Below are 13,201 nucleotides of genomic sequence, written 5' to 3' on the forward strand. Positions count from 1 at the left end.
TCTCTCTCGCTCAGGAGAGGCTGGTCTTTTTATTCCATTTAGGACTTCAACGATTGGATGAGGTCAGCCAATAGTACTCAGAGTCCACCGATTTAAATGTCCATCTCATCCCAAAACACCTAGAACAATGTCTGACCAACTATCTGGGCACTGGGCAGTCCCGTCAGGTTGACACATGGAATTAACCATCATACCACTTTCATCCCTCTCAATGTCTACCCTCTTGAAAGGGTCACATCCACCTTGATGCGTCTCCCAGGAACATTTACACTGTAGCTCTAATGGTGGAACTTTAGCACTGCTTTCCCAGGCAAAGGAAGCGTGATTTGGGGTGGCAGCTGCGGGACGGCGGGGGGGTGGGGGTGTTCTTCCTGAAGCCTCTGAAGAGATCACAGCACAATGGCATCTCTGCCAGCTGGTGGCTTTCTATGACCAATGTCCCCACTAGGTCTGGTTCACTCTTTTGCAGGTTGGCAGAGTACAAGAGTTAATTTCTAGCCTCTCTTCAAGCTGACTTTGGTCCAAACACAGTGGCAAGAAAAATTGTGAAGTAGACCAAAATACAGGGTATGAGACCAACCAAAACCACAAAAAGAGAACCCTGCTGCCAGGCCAGTGAGGAAACAGGAGATTCCAGAGGCTCAAGAGGCTGGGAAGTGGAACCCAGGGCGAAAGTGTGTACGTGTGTGTGTGTGCGCGCGCGCACGTGTGAGCCCTGACAGAAAGAGCTGGAAACGCATCTCGCCCTTCCTCAGGCTCTGATGTCTCAGGTGTCTCTGGCCACAGACCTGTCCAAGCCCAGCCCGTTCTGCCCTTCTTTTTTGCCCCTTCGCCCACAACTCTCAGATGCCAGGATTCAGGATCTGTCCCCGTGGGTGTCGGCCAGTGCCCCTGACTTAGGTGCTCAGTCTTCAGGGTGTTGGGGAATCGCCATGGGGTAGGACTAAGGAGGCCCATGTTCTTCTTCTGGTTCTGCCTCCACTTCTGCTTCAGCATCTTCTATTAAAAAGTGACTCGAAGCTAGCTGATCTCCCAGGTCTCTTCTAGCTCCAACGATGTGTGATTAATTATTTGGGAAAACAGTGAGATTCAGTGAATCAGTATGTGTAAATGTTTCAGTTGCAAATAACACAATACTTGGAATAAAGAACTAAATGACAGGGGCTGACTCATTAGCAAATCCACAGAATACAGGAAGGTGGTTCTGGGATTGGTGTGGTGTCTCCAGGAGGTCATGAAGGGCTCAGGCTCTTTCCATCTTCTCTTTCCATGCCTTCTTTGGGGCTTCTGCTATGTCCCCTCATGGTGGCCAGATGGCTACAGGGGCTCCAAGCTTTCCTTCTCAAGCAGGAAGAAATGGGGGAGGGGCACAGCCTTTCCAGCAGGGAAATCTTTCCCAGAAACTTCCATCTAGCAGCTTCCTCTTGGGTCTCTTTGGCCAGAACTGGGTCATAGGTCTAGACCAATCACTGGACGGGAGGATGGGATTGACTAGTCATGATCCATCCCCTTGGAACAGGTGGATATATGAGCAAATGAAACCTTGGGGTTCTATTAGCAAGAAAGGGGTGGAGCACCTGTTGTCTGGGCTACCGATAGTGCCTGCGGCAACCGGGGGAATGATTTTAGGAGCAAGAAACAGAAACAGCATCTGGTTGTTACAACCAGAAAGGGAATTTATCGGAAAGAGGTACAGGGTGAGTCTGCAGAAAGAAGCAGGAAGCACAATAAATGCTTTTTAGCCGGCCTGCTCTGGACCCCTCATCACTGTGAAAGAATTCTAGTGCCTCTGCACTTTGTGCCACTCGTTCAACATTGAAGTCTTGGGGCATGTTGTACTGAATCGGGCCGATGACACGGACACCTGGGTGCGTAGAGGGGCACCTGGCTTTTTTGGTCTCCAGCGTAGCCACCTACCAAGACCTTATACACTGGGAGATTCCCCTTCAATAGGAAAGAAAGTGTGGGACGGTGTCCAGCCAACGCAAAGCCAGACAGCCCAGCTAATATCTAAGAATTGGAAAAGCCTCTATTAAGCCTGCAGTTTGGGAGATGCAGTACATGGGAAGGCAGGGTTGGGCTTGTTTATGTCCACCAGGATTAATTACCGGGAGGCAAAGTAATACTTAGATGTTTCACATCATTTTGCAAGTCTTTTTGACCGTGGGGTAAGTTTAATTTCATTGTAACACTGACACCTGTTTATGTCAGCCAACCTTTGCAGTGCGGTTAGCTATTCACACCTTCAGGGAAATAGATATGGTTAAAAACAAACAGCAGACATTGGAAAGGAACAGTATCGGCGAGGAAGCTGGGCTGGGGAGCCGTGTGGTTAGTCAACTGTTGCTGTCGTTCTTGTTGGGTACAGTATACTTTATTGATGGTACATGATAAGGTACGGGAGCTGCTTCTCCGCCAGGGTCTTCTCTGACGGGCCACCAAGAGAGGGTAGTGATGGGAGCAGAGGCTCCGTAGGGGCACCAATTCCATCTGGTTGAATTGGCTAGACAGAGAGAAGCAAGTGGTCTTGGTTCTGTTATATTGAGGCACAACTTCTGGTCATCCGCATGACCTCCAGTTGCACTTGGGTGGCTCAGGCCGTGAAGCGTCCTGCTCTTGATCTCAGCTCAGGTCTTGATCTCGGGGTTGTGAGTTCAAGCCCCATGTTGGGCTCTGTGCTGGGCATGAAGCTTGCTTAAAAAATAAAAAAAATAAAATGAGTCAAACACAAGCTCACACAGCATCAGTCTCAACATCCCTGAACACAAGATTCCAGGTCTGGGATGGATGGAAGGTTGGGGCAAGAGAGCTCCCAGCCAGTGATGTGCATGTGCACACATGCGCGCGTGTGTGTACACACACACACACACACACACACACACAGCATAAACGCATGTACGTGCTCAATGCCCCCAGCCAGGGCTGACCTCCTGCAATGTGCATTGCGGTGAAATTGAATCCTGATGCCACACCAGTGAGCACTGAGAGCCCCTGGCAGGCTGCTCCTGGATCTGGAGAGGGCAAAGCCACAGGATCTGTTGAGGTAGGTGATGGACTGGATTTTAATTGGTACTAAGTGACCTCTTTGCTGGAGGCTTCAGGGTAGGATTTATCCTTACACTTAGTAAAGGAGGTCATCGCGTAAGGAATATCAAACGTCTTTTCCTGCATCCACTACAATTTAGACTTTTCAAATACTTCAACCCTTCCCCTCGGTGCACACTCAACATGGGCAAAGAAACTCAACAACAGTCATTATTGCAATTATCTAAAAAGAAACATTCTCTTATCAGTTAAACTCTCAACTCGAATATTCAAATCCAATCACTATGCGATTTTAATCAACTGTTGCTGTTGTTCTTGTTGGGTACAGCATACTTTATTGATGGTACATGATAAGGTACGGCTCCCCAGTTCCCCCTCCTTCTTCAGGGGAGTCTGGGATGGAAACTGTGTAGAGGTTAGGAGATTCTCATTGTGTTTGGGGATGAACTGGGGCAAGGACTCCCCAGCAGCTGAGCACCTTTCTCATCTATTGCTTTTACTGGGGCTGGTGGTCCAGGGGGCTCTTACTCCTTAGAGGCCATGTAGACCATCAGGGCCACCACTCAGTTGCTAGAGCCAAATTCACTATCATACCAAGAAACAAGCTTGAAAAAGTGGTCATTGAGGGGAATGCCAGCCCCAGTATCAGAGGTGGAAGAGTCAGTGCCACTGTTAAAGTTGCAGGAGACAACCTGGTCCTCGGTGTGCCCCAGGATGCCCTTGAGGGGGTCCTCTGATGCCTGCGTCACCACCTTCTAGATGTGACTGTATTTGGCAGCTTTCTCCAGGTGGCAGGTCAGATCCACAACATTGGGGTTGGGGACACTGAAGGCCATTCCATGATCTTCCCATTCAACCAACTCAGGGATGACATTGCCTACAGCATTGGCAGCACCAGTAGAAGCAGAGATGATGTTCTGGGCAGTCCCTCAGCCATCACACGGTTTCCCAGAAGGGCCATCTGTGGTCTTTTGGGTAGCAGTGATGGCATGGACTGTGGTCATGAGTCCCTCCACAATGCCAAAGTTGTCATGGATGACCTTGGCCAGATGGGCCAAGCAATTGGTGGTGCAGGAGGCGTTGCTGAAAATCTTGAGTGAGTTGTCATACTTCTCTGGTTCACACCCATCACAAACATGGGGGCATCAGCAGAAGGGGCAGAGATGATGACCCTCTTGGCCTCACCCTTCAAGCGAGCCCCAGCCTTCTTCGTGGAGGTAAAGACCCCAGTGGACTACACAACATCTTCAGCACCAGCGTCACCCCATTTGATGTTGGTGGGATTTCATTCTTGGAAGAAGTGTATGGGCTTTCTATTGATGACAAGTTTCCTGTTCTCAGCCTTGACTGTGCTATTGAAATTGCAGCGGCTGGAATCGTACTGGAACATGAAGACCATGTAACTGAGGTCTATTAAGAAGTCACTGATGGTGACAATATCCACTTTGCCAGAGTTAAAAGCAGCCCTTGTGACCAGGTGCCCAATATGGCCAAATCCATTTACTCTGACCTTCACCATCGTGTCTTGGGAACATGGCTGGCACTGCACCAGAAGATGCAGCTGTCTGTCGAACAGAGAGGAGCAGAGAGCCCAATTTTAATCCTCTTTAAAACAACTTCTTCCCTCAGATTATCAGGTCCATTAAATATAAGCCTCCTGAGGGACCATCACAAAGTCTCTTATCAGGAGCTCTGGGGGAGGTGCTCAGATCACCAGGCCTGAGGAAGCTCTGGACCCTGGGCACAGACAAGGAGGATTCAGAGAAGGGGGAGATGGGGAGCCCTCCCTCCTGCCATCTGGAGTCCTCTGTGACTCAGTCTCCTTCAGCTGAAACTCCCCCATTGCCCACAAACCTCACGCTCAGCCAATTTGTGAGCACAGGCTTGCAAGAAACGAGCACTAAATCAAAGCAGTTTTCCTGAATCATGAAAATGATGAGCACATTCCAAACCTTTACAGGCTTTTCTTTCTTCGTTTCTGGAGAATTTAAAAATAGATCTGGAGATGACTCTTTGCAGCTAAATTCCACAGGCATGATATCCTCTTTCCACAGTAGAGATGTAAGGAAAACAGCTGACTGGAAAGGCCTTTCCTTGATGTCATTAATTGTCCTCCAGGTCCTATGTTAGGACCTCAACTACTAAGTGGCAGGCACCAGTGTTTGGGCAGGGCCAGCCCTGGGCAACAGCACAGAAGACCCTTCCATTCTCTTCTCCCCTCATTTCCTTGGTGTACCCACTCAACTTGCCCTCTGTTCTTTCCCACTGCAAGGTACAGTGGAGTGTATCTCCAGTTTGGCTCATCTTCAGCTGCACCTGGGGTGTGTGCAAACACAGATTGCTGAGCCCTGCCCCTGGAGAGTGATTCAGGAATCTGTATTTTAGGACCACGAATGTGTATTTTTAACTATTCCCTTGGTGATTCCGAAGATCAGCCCAGTTTAAGAAACACTGGCGTAGTGCTATGAGCAAGGACTTCGGAATCAAAGACAAAGTTGAGCTCAAACTTAACTTCTGCCACTGTGGCCGGGGACCATTACAAAGCTTCTCTGAGTCTCAATTTACCCATCTGTAAAATACGAAACTTGAGTAAAGTAATGTATTTTAAATTTTTTCAGATTGAAAATCGTTGTTCTTCTTCTTCCCAAATATAAAATCAGATTCTCCCCAAACAACTCATTAAGCCAGGGGAGAATCAACAATAAGAATCATGTTGATAAAAAGAAAAGGACCATACCTGCCTGCCACCCTACCCTCCATCTCCACCCTATCCCATCTGGGAGAGCACAGGGCAGAGGTCATGACTTCAAGCCTCTCAAGCAGCTAGTGGAGGCCTGATGCTGGGGCCCTAAGTGAGTTGGGGCAATCCTGGGTGGATGAAGCCCTGGTGGGCTGAGCAGGCAGCAGGATTCTGAGGTCTGTCAGTGCTTGTTGGTGGGACACAGGTTGTCACGTACTCCAGGTGTCCCAGGAGTGTTGGGCCATGTGAATGCTGGTGGCTAGCACAGCTGTGCCAGGAATGACTGGTCATAGGCAGGTACCTGCTATTCCCTGGTTCACTGCTGCAGGCACCATGCCCATGTTATATAGGAGGTACTCATGATTTTTAAGATCCTGGAACTATAATGGGCATATATTAAGGGCTCAATAAATATCGGTTCCCACCAAGTCCTGCATTACAAGGAGATATAGTTGACTAATAAGACTAATAAGATCTCTCTCTAGAGAGATCATCATTTTAAGGGAGAGAGACAGAGTGTGTTAAGACCGAGGACAAATCCTTGAATGCAGAGAATGTAGAGAGGGAAATGTCAGATGTGGGTAGCAGGGGAGGTCTTCTAGCCCCCACAAATTATACTTGCAGGATTTCCTATCTCAATAGAAAATTTAAAAACCTTTTACTCCTTCATTGCCAATAATCCTTCTCGTCAATAATCCTTTGTCTCCTTCTCTTTTAAGAATCAGATTGTGCCGATTCTATCATGCCCAAACTACTGGTCAGTCTTAACTTATATTTAATAGACTAACTGCCTGTGGAGGAAAGGTTGACTGATTACATATGTTTCTTCTTGCCGTGATCAGAGTGTTGTGCTTGTATGATGTTGACTCAACTCTCTTTGACTTGGCATAGGGATGATGGGATGCAGTGGTGAGTGGCAAATCATGATGGCTTTTGCATGCTTTGATGATGGCCATGGCTGTACTCAATGTCCTCCAAATTCATAGCCCCCACACCCATGGAATGGAGCCTCAGGTGAAGGTGGGGAGGACCCTTCTTGGCATGAACGATAAAAGGGTTTCTCCTTGCTCAGTAGGTAGTACGCAGTCAATCAATATTTGTTGATTGCTTCCTTGATTTTGTTCTAAATCTTTAAATTTCTTCTAAAATCTTTAGGATTCTAGATTTTGGTTGTAGGAGAAGCATGGATGGGGAAGAAGTGAACTGTGAGATTAGATAATATTTTATAGTTCAACTTTTATATTTCTGCTATATTGTGTAGCAAGAAGGCTTAACGAGAAAGAATGGTCTTTGGAGTTTGGTGGACTTGGTTTCAGATCTTGCCTTCACCAGGTAGTTAGTCCAGATAGGCTAAAATCTCAGTAGCTTCAAACAGTGAAGATTTATTCATCCAAGTCGGAGTCCAGTGCAGGTGGCAGAGGGCAGGGTGAAGGGTGCTCTGCTCCACTGAGTCATTCAGGGACCAAGCTCCTCCCATCTTAATCATGTGGCTTTGTGGTGCCTGGGCCATCCAGATAGTGACAGGAAAGGGGATGAAGGACCATCTGCCAGATTTTTATGGGCCAGGCCTGGAAGTGGCAAAAAATCATCTCTGTCCCCATTTCATTGGCCAGAACTCAGTCACTTGGCCAGTCTTTAACAACAAGAGGGCTGGGAAATGTAGGTGAACATGTGCTTAGAAAGAAAAGGAGAATATGGATATTATTCTGCCACAGGTGTGTGATCTTGGGTAAATGACTTCAATTCTCTTAGCCTTAATCTCCTCACCTGTACAATGGGAAGGTTCTGTATCTAGTGGGGCTGTTATAAGACTTGAAGGATATGATATACATAGCATGCTTGATATACAAGTATGCCCTTCTCTTTTAAGTGTACAAATCAGCACTTTTCTCTTCCTCTGGGTAACCCCAAACACTAACTCGTTGGCAGTTGGGCCTCAGTAAGCTTTCTACCTAGTTAGGAGAACATGGATGAATACTCACTGCTCCTTTTCACCTGGGGGTGAAGGGCTTAGTCTGAATGATTTCCTCGCCAGGAATTGGTGAGTGGTCACTAAATCTTGGGGAAGTTGTCTTCAGGTCTTTTCATGGTGTGTGTTAAGGGTTTGCTGGAGTATTACCTTAATATCTAGGAGCTATTTATTTGGAGGAAAATAACCAGAAAAAAAGGTACTTCCATAGTAGCATCAGACATTTATGTTAATATAGGTAAAAACATTCTGATGAGAATGAGTAGACTGTTGGAAGTATTTTGGAAAATTCTTTCCTTCTTTTGAAATCTTTAAGAAAAGGGCAGTGTCTGCCTTTTGAAGTTATTCAGAACATCTCAGTTTAGGGTCAAAAGAATGGACTGTTGCTTCTGGGGCCACTTCCTCTCCCCTGTTCTTTCTCAGAGTGGTCCTTTTCTCTCTCCCCCTGGAAATGAGGTGCCTAAGCCTTTGTGCCTGGGTTGACCTATCCAAGAGATATCCTCTGAGGTCTTCTTTATATGAATATCCAGACTCCCTAACCCTCCAGGTCAGGTTCCAGAACATTCTGTTCAGTTCACCAGTCAGACCCAACGAGGAACAAGCAGAAGAAGGTCAATGTAGGAGATGTAAGGGGAGAAAATAATAGTGGGAGGTTGTCATGGGAAGCGGGATATAAACAAAATGCCTGTTTCCAAAGATGCCTTAATGTCCTGTGTTCTCTGCTCTCCAAGACGTACACTGTAGGGTGGTTGCGGCAGGGCGAGGAGCTGAACGCCAAGCTCAGCTCCAAGAGAGGAGAAAGGGGGAAGGTTTAGTGGCCAGATGCTTTTCCTTCCTCTGACTTTTGCTGGGTCACTTAGAAACGACTAGGAAACCCAGACTGTGTTCCTTTCTCTGAATGCCTTCCAGCTATGTCCCTCCCCAACCCCTAACTGGAGGCCACACTATTTTTACATTTCTCTTGGGAAGTAGATTCCAAAATTTCTGTAAGTCTTCCCGTCAGCGGAGCCTCTGATTTCCAGTAAATTCAGGGTCGCCTAGTTTTCTATATTCATTTGCATTCGTTTGCATAAAATTAGCATGCTTCTGAGTCCCGGACTCTGAGTCAAAGCAACTCAGAGAATTAATGCAAATGGGCTCCAGCTTTTGTGCCCCACAGAGGTGGCAGAGAGAGGCAGCCTCGGCCTCAGAGAGAGCAAGAGTGGTGGCCCTGACTTGTAGGCAAGAGGTTTTGTCATCCACTTGACCTGTAGATCCTCACTCTGGGTCCACTGAGAACTCTCAGGGGGCCTCTGTTTTCCACACCCTGAACCTTCACCCTCAATGTGGTAGAGCCTAGCAGAGGGGATTTGAGTCATGAAGCAAGCTTTGGGGGTTAGTTTTGGTGGGACAGGAGTGGGTGAAGAGGGATCCTCAGATCCGGGTAACAGTCAGAAGGAAGCAGTGAAGTCAGAGTCGGGGATGGAAGGAGGGATGACAGAGAACCTCACTGGACATGGAGACAGACCAGGGAGGGGAGCCTTGGGGTAGGAAAAGGAAAGAGGGGAGAGGGAGCAGGAATGGGTGGGGAAGCTCTGTGTGGCTAGTTAGATTGGAGAGTGATCATCTGTTATCTAGGAAGTTAGTGGTCACAGTTAGTGGGGGAGTGGCGGGGCAGATTTTCTGGAGCCCATTCCTTTCCTTTCTCTTAGACAAGGGTTTCTTGCTGGGCCCGGAAAGTCATCCCTTGGGTCTGTCCAGGGATGGTCTGAGGTGTCACAGCCTGAAAGTGCCTATGACAGATTTTTTAGCAGTCCCAGGTAAGACAGATGTCGGCAGTGTGGAACTAGAAGGAACAAGCCACTCTGCCCACATATGCACCTCATTCCTCCAGTGGCCAAGACACCCTGGGCCTGAGTGAGAGGCAAGGAGTGGAGGGAGATGGAGGGGCCCCCAGGGCCAGGGGGAGAGGGTGGTGCCTGATATGGAGCCCAGTATTCTAAGCCATGGAGTTTGTTGACTGCCTGCTGGCTAAAGGCTGGCCATTCACCAGGGTGCAGGGGCAGATACCTTCTAAGGCCACGTACTTCACAGAGTCAGCCCACCCTGGGGCCTGGGGGGTGAGCCCCAGTGTGAGACGTCTTGGGATTTAATCCTGGCTCCACCACCGGAGGCCTTGGGTAAGTTATTTGAACTTGTCTGTGCCTCAATTCCTTCATCTGTAAAATGGGAATAATAATGCCGACTTCATAGAGCTGTGGGAAAAGAACTAAACACAACAGCCCCTGTAGAGTTTTTAGAACAGCGGCTGCCAGAGAGGAAGCACTCAATAGATACTACTGTCATTATACGTGGCAGCCCCATAAGATGCAAGGAACAGACTGCAGAACTTGGAAGGAGACACGGGGTGGGCTCCCCGTTTCTTGGCTTCGTGCCCAGTGTGGCAGCTGCTCATACACTTTCAGCTCAAGTGGATACAGCCACAGCAGCAGGCCGTGTGGACGAGGGCCAGGCACGGGATCTGGCCAACCACAGGCTGGGAAATGACACGGGTAGTGATGTGGTTTCCTTTTTTCCCTCTCTTTCCAGGAGGGGAGTATGAAGGGAAAAGAAATTGCTCTTTCGTTTGGCAGGCACAAGAGCTGGAAGGAGGGACCCTACCAGGAAGAAAGGCAGGGAACCCTGCACGACTTATCTGGACCACTCCCAGCAAAGGGATTCTGGGGAGGGTCTTTGGGCATGGCCTCTGTGGGCAAGGAAGGACTAAGCGTCATTAGTGATATCTCTCCCTGTCCTGGGCCTCCTGTCAGTCAGAGCTGCAGAAGGCTGCTGGAAGGGAGGGAAGGAAGGGGCGTAGGGAAGGATAGAAGGCCCTGGACACACTGCGCCTGGATGCAGGAGTGACCGGTGGATCCTTTCCTGTCAACAGAGTCCTCAACATATGCCATTTCTCCCCTCTGTCTCTCACACACAGACACCTCCAGGACTCCCTCTTGGCCCAAGGTGACTTCCCTGACAGCATGCCTCAGTCTCAGTCTGCTATCTTGTGGCCTAAAGCACTGAGCTGGTAGATCACAAAAAGTTCGGAGAGGCTTCTTAGCAGGCTGTTCTCCATGTCCTTACTACTGAGATCCCAATGTGCCACCCCCCACCCCCATTTTCTCCAGCCCTTGCTTTTCCCTTGAAGTTCAGCCCCTGATGCTGTGCGATGTCTGGTGGCCCAGCCTGGGATTCACCCTCTGGGCCCTCGCCTCCTCCCGAGTGGAGTTATCAGACGAAACAGGTTGTAACGTAACAGAGTCTCTGTCTCTCGGCCTGGACATAGAGTTGTGACTCCTGGCCCTATGTCACTTCAGATTTATCCTTAGCCTGACTTCTGTCGTCATCAGCTTAAGTTAAATTCACCATCCCTGTTGTATATGCACAAAAGTCCAAAACCGGTTGCTAGTTGATACTCAAGTTTAGAGGATTCTTGGATTTCAGCAACAGAAAGGATAATTGTGTCTGGGTGCAGTCAGTTGGTTGGAGGGGGACCGGTTGAGCTAATCCCGCTTTGCTCTATCCACAAGACCCCCACCCATCTCTGAAGGCCCGGACCCGGGCCAGGACTGGGACAGGCCTCTCTGGGAACAGAGGCCTGCCAGACTGGTTTCTCTCCTTGACCAAGAAGCCAAAAAGAGATTGTAATGTTGAGGCAATGAATGTGAAACAGAAACAAATGGTTCTAGTTCCAGGAAGTCAGAAATGGAAGGAAAAGTCATTGGTATTCTTTGGGACCCAGTGTGGGCTAGGTTTTGGGCTGTGCTCACCAGAACTCTGCCACTTACTTGAAGTAGGACCTTGGGAAAGCCCCTGTCCTCTCTAGGCCTCAACTTCCTCATATGTAAACTACATCTGGGATTAGTCAAGACCTTTCCGGGCCTGACATGCTATGTATGGTTCCAGGTGTCCCAGTATTCTATCACCAGAGGGTCAAAGAGCTTGGGGATATGTAGGGAGGGATGGGCAGAAGAGGACTAAGAAATGCCCAGTGGGATTCCTTGTGAGTTTGGTTCATTGAAAGGGGGAGGAAAAGAAGGGAGTAAGAAAGTAAAGTGAAAAGAGGTAAGAAGATAAGAGAGGGAGTTAAGGAGAGGGAAAGTATGAAAGATGGAGGTGGCTGCAGTGACCTCAGGGCTCCTTAGGTACATCCTGGCCAGGGGGCTTTGTTAGCATGGGGGTGGGGGGGGTGGCAAATTGTATTTTCCAAATAAGGCCACAGCAATATTGCCACCCCCCATGCCCTTTCACAATGTGATCTTGCCATTTCCCTCTGAAGAGGTGGACTGTAATTGCTCTCCCTTTAAATCTGGGTTGCTCTTATGACTTGCTTGTAACCAGCAGAATGCGGTAGCAGTTATGCCGGGTGACTTCTGAGGCTCAGCCAGAAGCAGCTTCCCCTTGGTGATCTTGGGATATTTGCTCTGAGGGAAGCCAGTCTGACTACCTGTGACCATCATGCCAGAAGGCCCCATGGAAGCATGCCTCTTGATAATCCCACCTTATGTCCATTTTCTTCAAGGCACCGGACACAGGGATGGAGCTCTCCTTGACTCTCCGGACCAGACTACTGAACCACCTCACTCGATACCATGAGCAGCAGAAGCCAGTGCTCCCAGGTAAGCCTTGTCCAAATTCCTGGTGTAGAAGAATGTATGAGATACCATTTTTGGGGGTCACAAAGTTTTGGGGGGTAGTGTGTTATAAAGCAAAAGGTTGCTGGAACGGGATGGTAGGAGAGGCGTATAAAAACATAAGCTTCCTTGAAATGAGAAACCCTTGAAAATGTATGAACAACACTTAAGATCTCAGAGATGTGTGAGATTTCAAAACTAACTTGAAAGCCAACCTCTAACTTTCCCTATTCAGGATATTATAACACAATTACCATTTTCCATGGTCGCCATATATGTTTTTGAAAAGTATGTTTTTAGGGGCGCCAGGGTGGCTCAGTCAGTTAACCATCCGACTCTTGGTTTCAACTCAGGTCATGACCTCACGGTTCATGAGTTTGAGCCCTGCTTCAGGCTCTGCACTGTTAGTGGGATTCCCTCTCTCTCCCTCTCTCTCTGCCCCTCTCCCCCGCGTGTGCGCACGCACGTGCTCTCTCTCTCAAAAATAAATAAATAAACTTATTTTTAAAAAGTGCATTTTTCAGCAAAGGAAACAACCAACAAAACTAAAAGGCAACCAACGGAATGGGAAAAGATATTTGCAAATGACACATCGGACAAAGGGCTAGTATCCAAAATCTATAAAGAGCTCATCAAACTCCACACCCGAAAAACAAATAACCCAGTGAAGAAATGGGCAGAAAACATGAATAGACACTTCTCTAAAGAAGACATCCGGATGGCCAACAGGCACATGAAAAGATGCTCAACGTCGCTCCTTATCAGGGAAATACAAATCAAAACCACACTCAGATA

At 48.3% G+C, this 13,201-nt stretch overlaps 2 long non-coding RNA genes and 1 pseudogene across 2 annotated transcripts in view; 1 reads left to right on the forward strand and 2 right to left on the reverse strand.

The window, feature by feature from the left end:
- The window catches only part of LOC125925293 (uncharacterized), a 155,189-nt gene that overhangs the window by 11,166 nt on the left and 130,822 nt on the right, over positions 1 to 13,201 (forward strand). The window contains exon 2 of the long non-coding RNA XR_007458771.1: positions 12,295 to 12,391. This is a non-coding gene — a long non-coding RNA (uncharacterized LOC125925293). The remainder of the gene's footprint in view (positions 1 to 12,294; positions 12,392 to 13,201) is intronic.
- LOC125925294 (uncharacterized) overlaps positions 2,369 to 13,201 on the reverse strand; it is a 13,827-nt gene continuing 2,994 nt past the window's right edge. Inside the window, exons 2-3 of the long non-coding RNA XR_007458773.1 lie at positions 12,274 to 12,410; positions 2,369 to 2,694 (exon numbers count right to left, since the gene is read on the reverse strand). This is a non-coding gene — a long non-coding RNA (uncharacterized LOC125925294). The remainder of the gene's footprint in view (positions 2,695 to 12,273; positions 12,411 to 13,201) is intronic.
- Positions 3,318 to 4,635, reverse strand: LOC125925290 (glyceraldehyde-3-phosphate dehydrogenase-like; annotated as a pseudogene).

The sequence above is a fragment of the Panthera uncia genome, chromosome F1 (assembly GCF_023721935.1).
Source record: "Panthera uncia isolate 11264 chromosome F1, Puncia_PCG_1.0, whole genome shotgun sequence".
Lineage (NCBI taxonomy): Eukaryota > Metazoa > Chordata > Mammalia > Carnivora > Felidae > Panthera > Panthera uncia.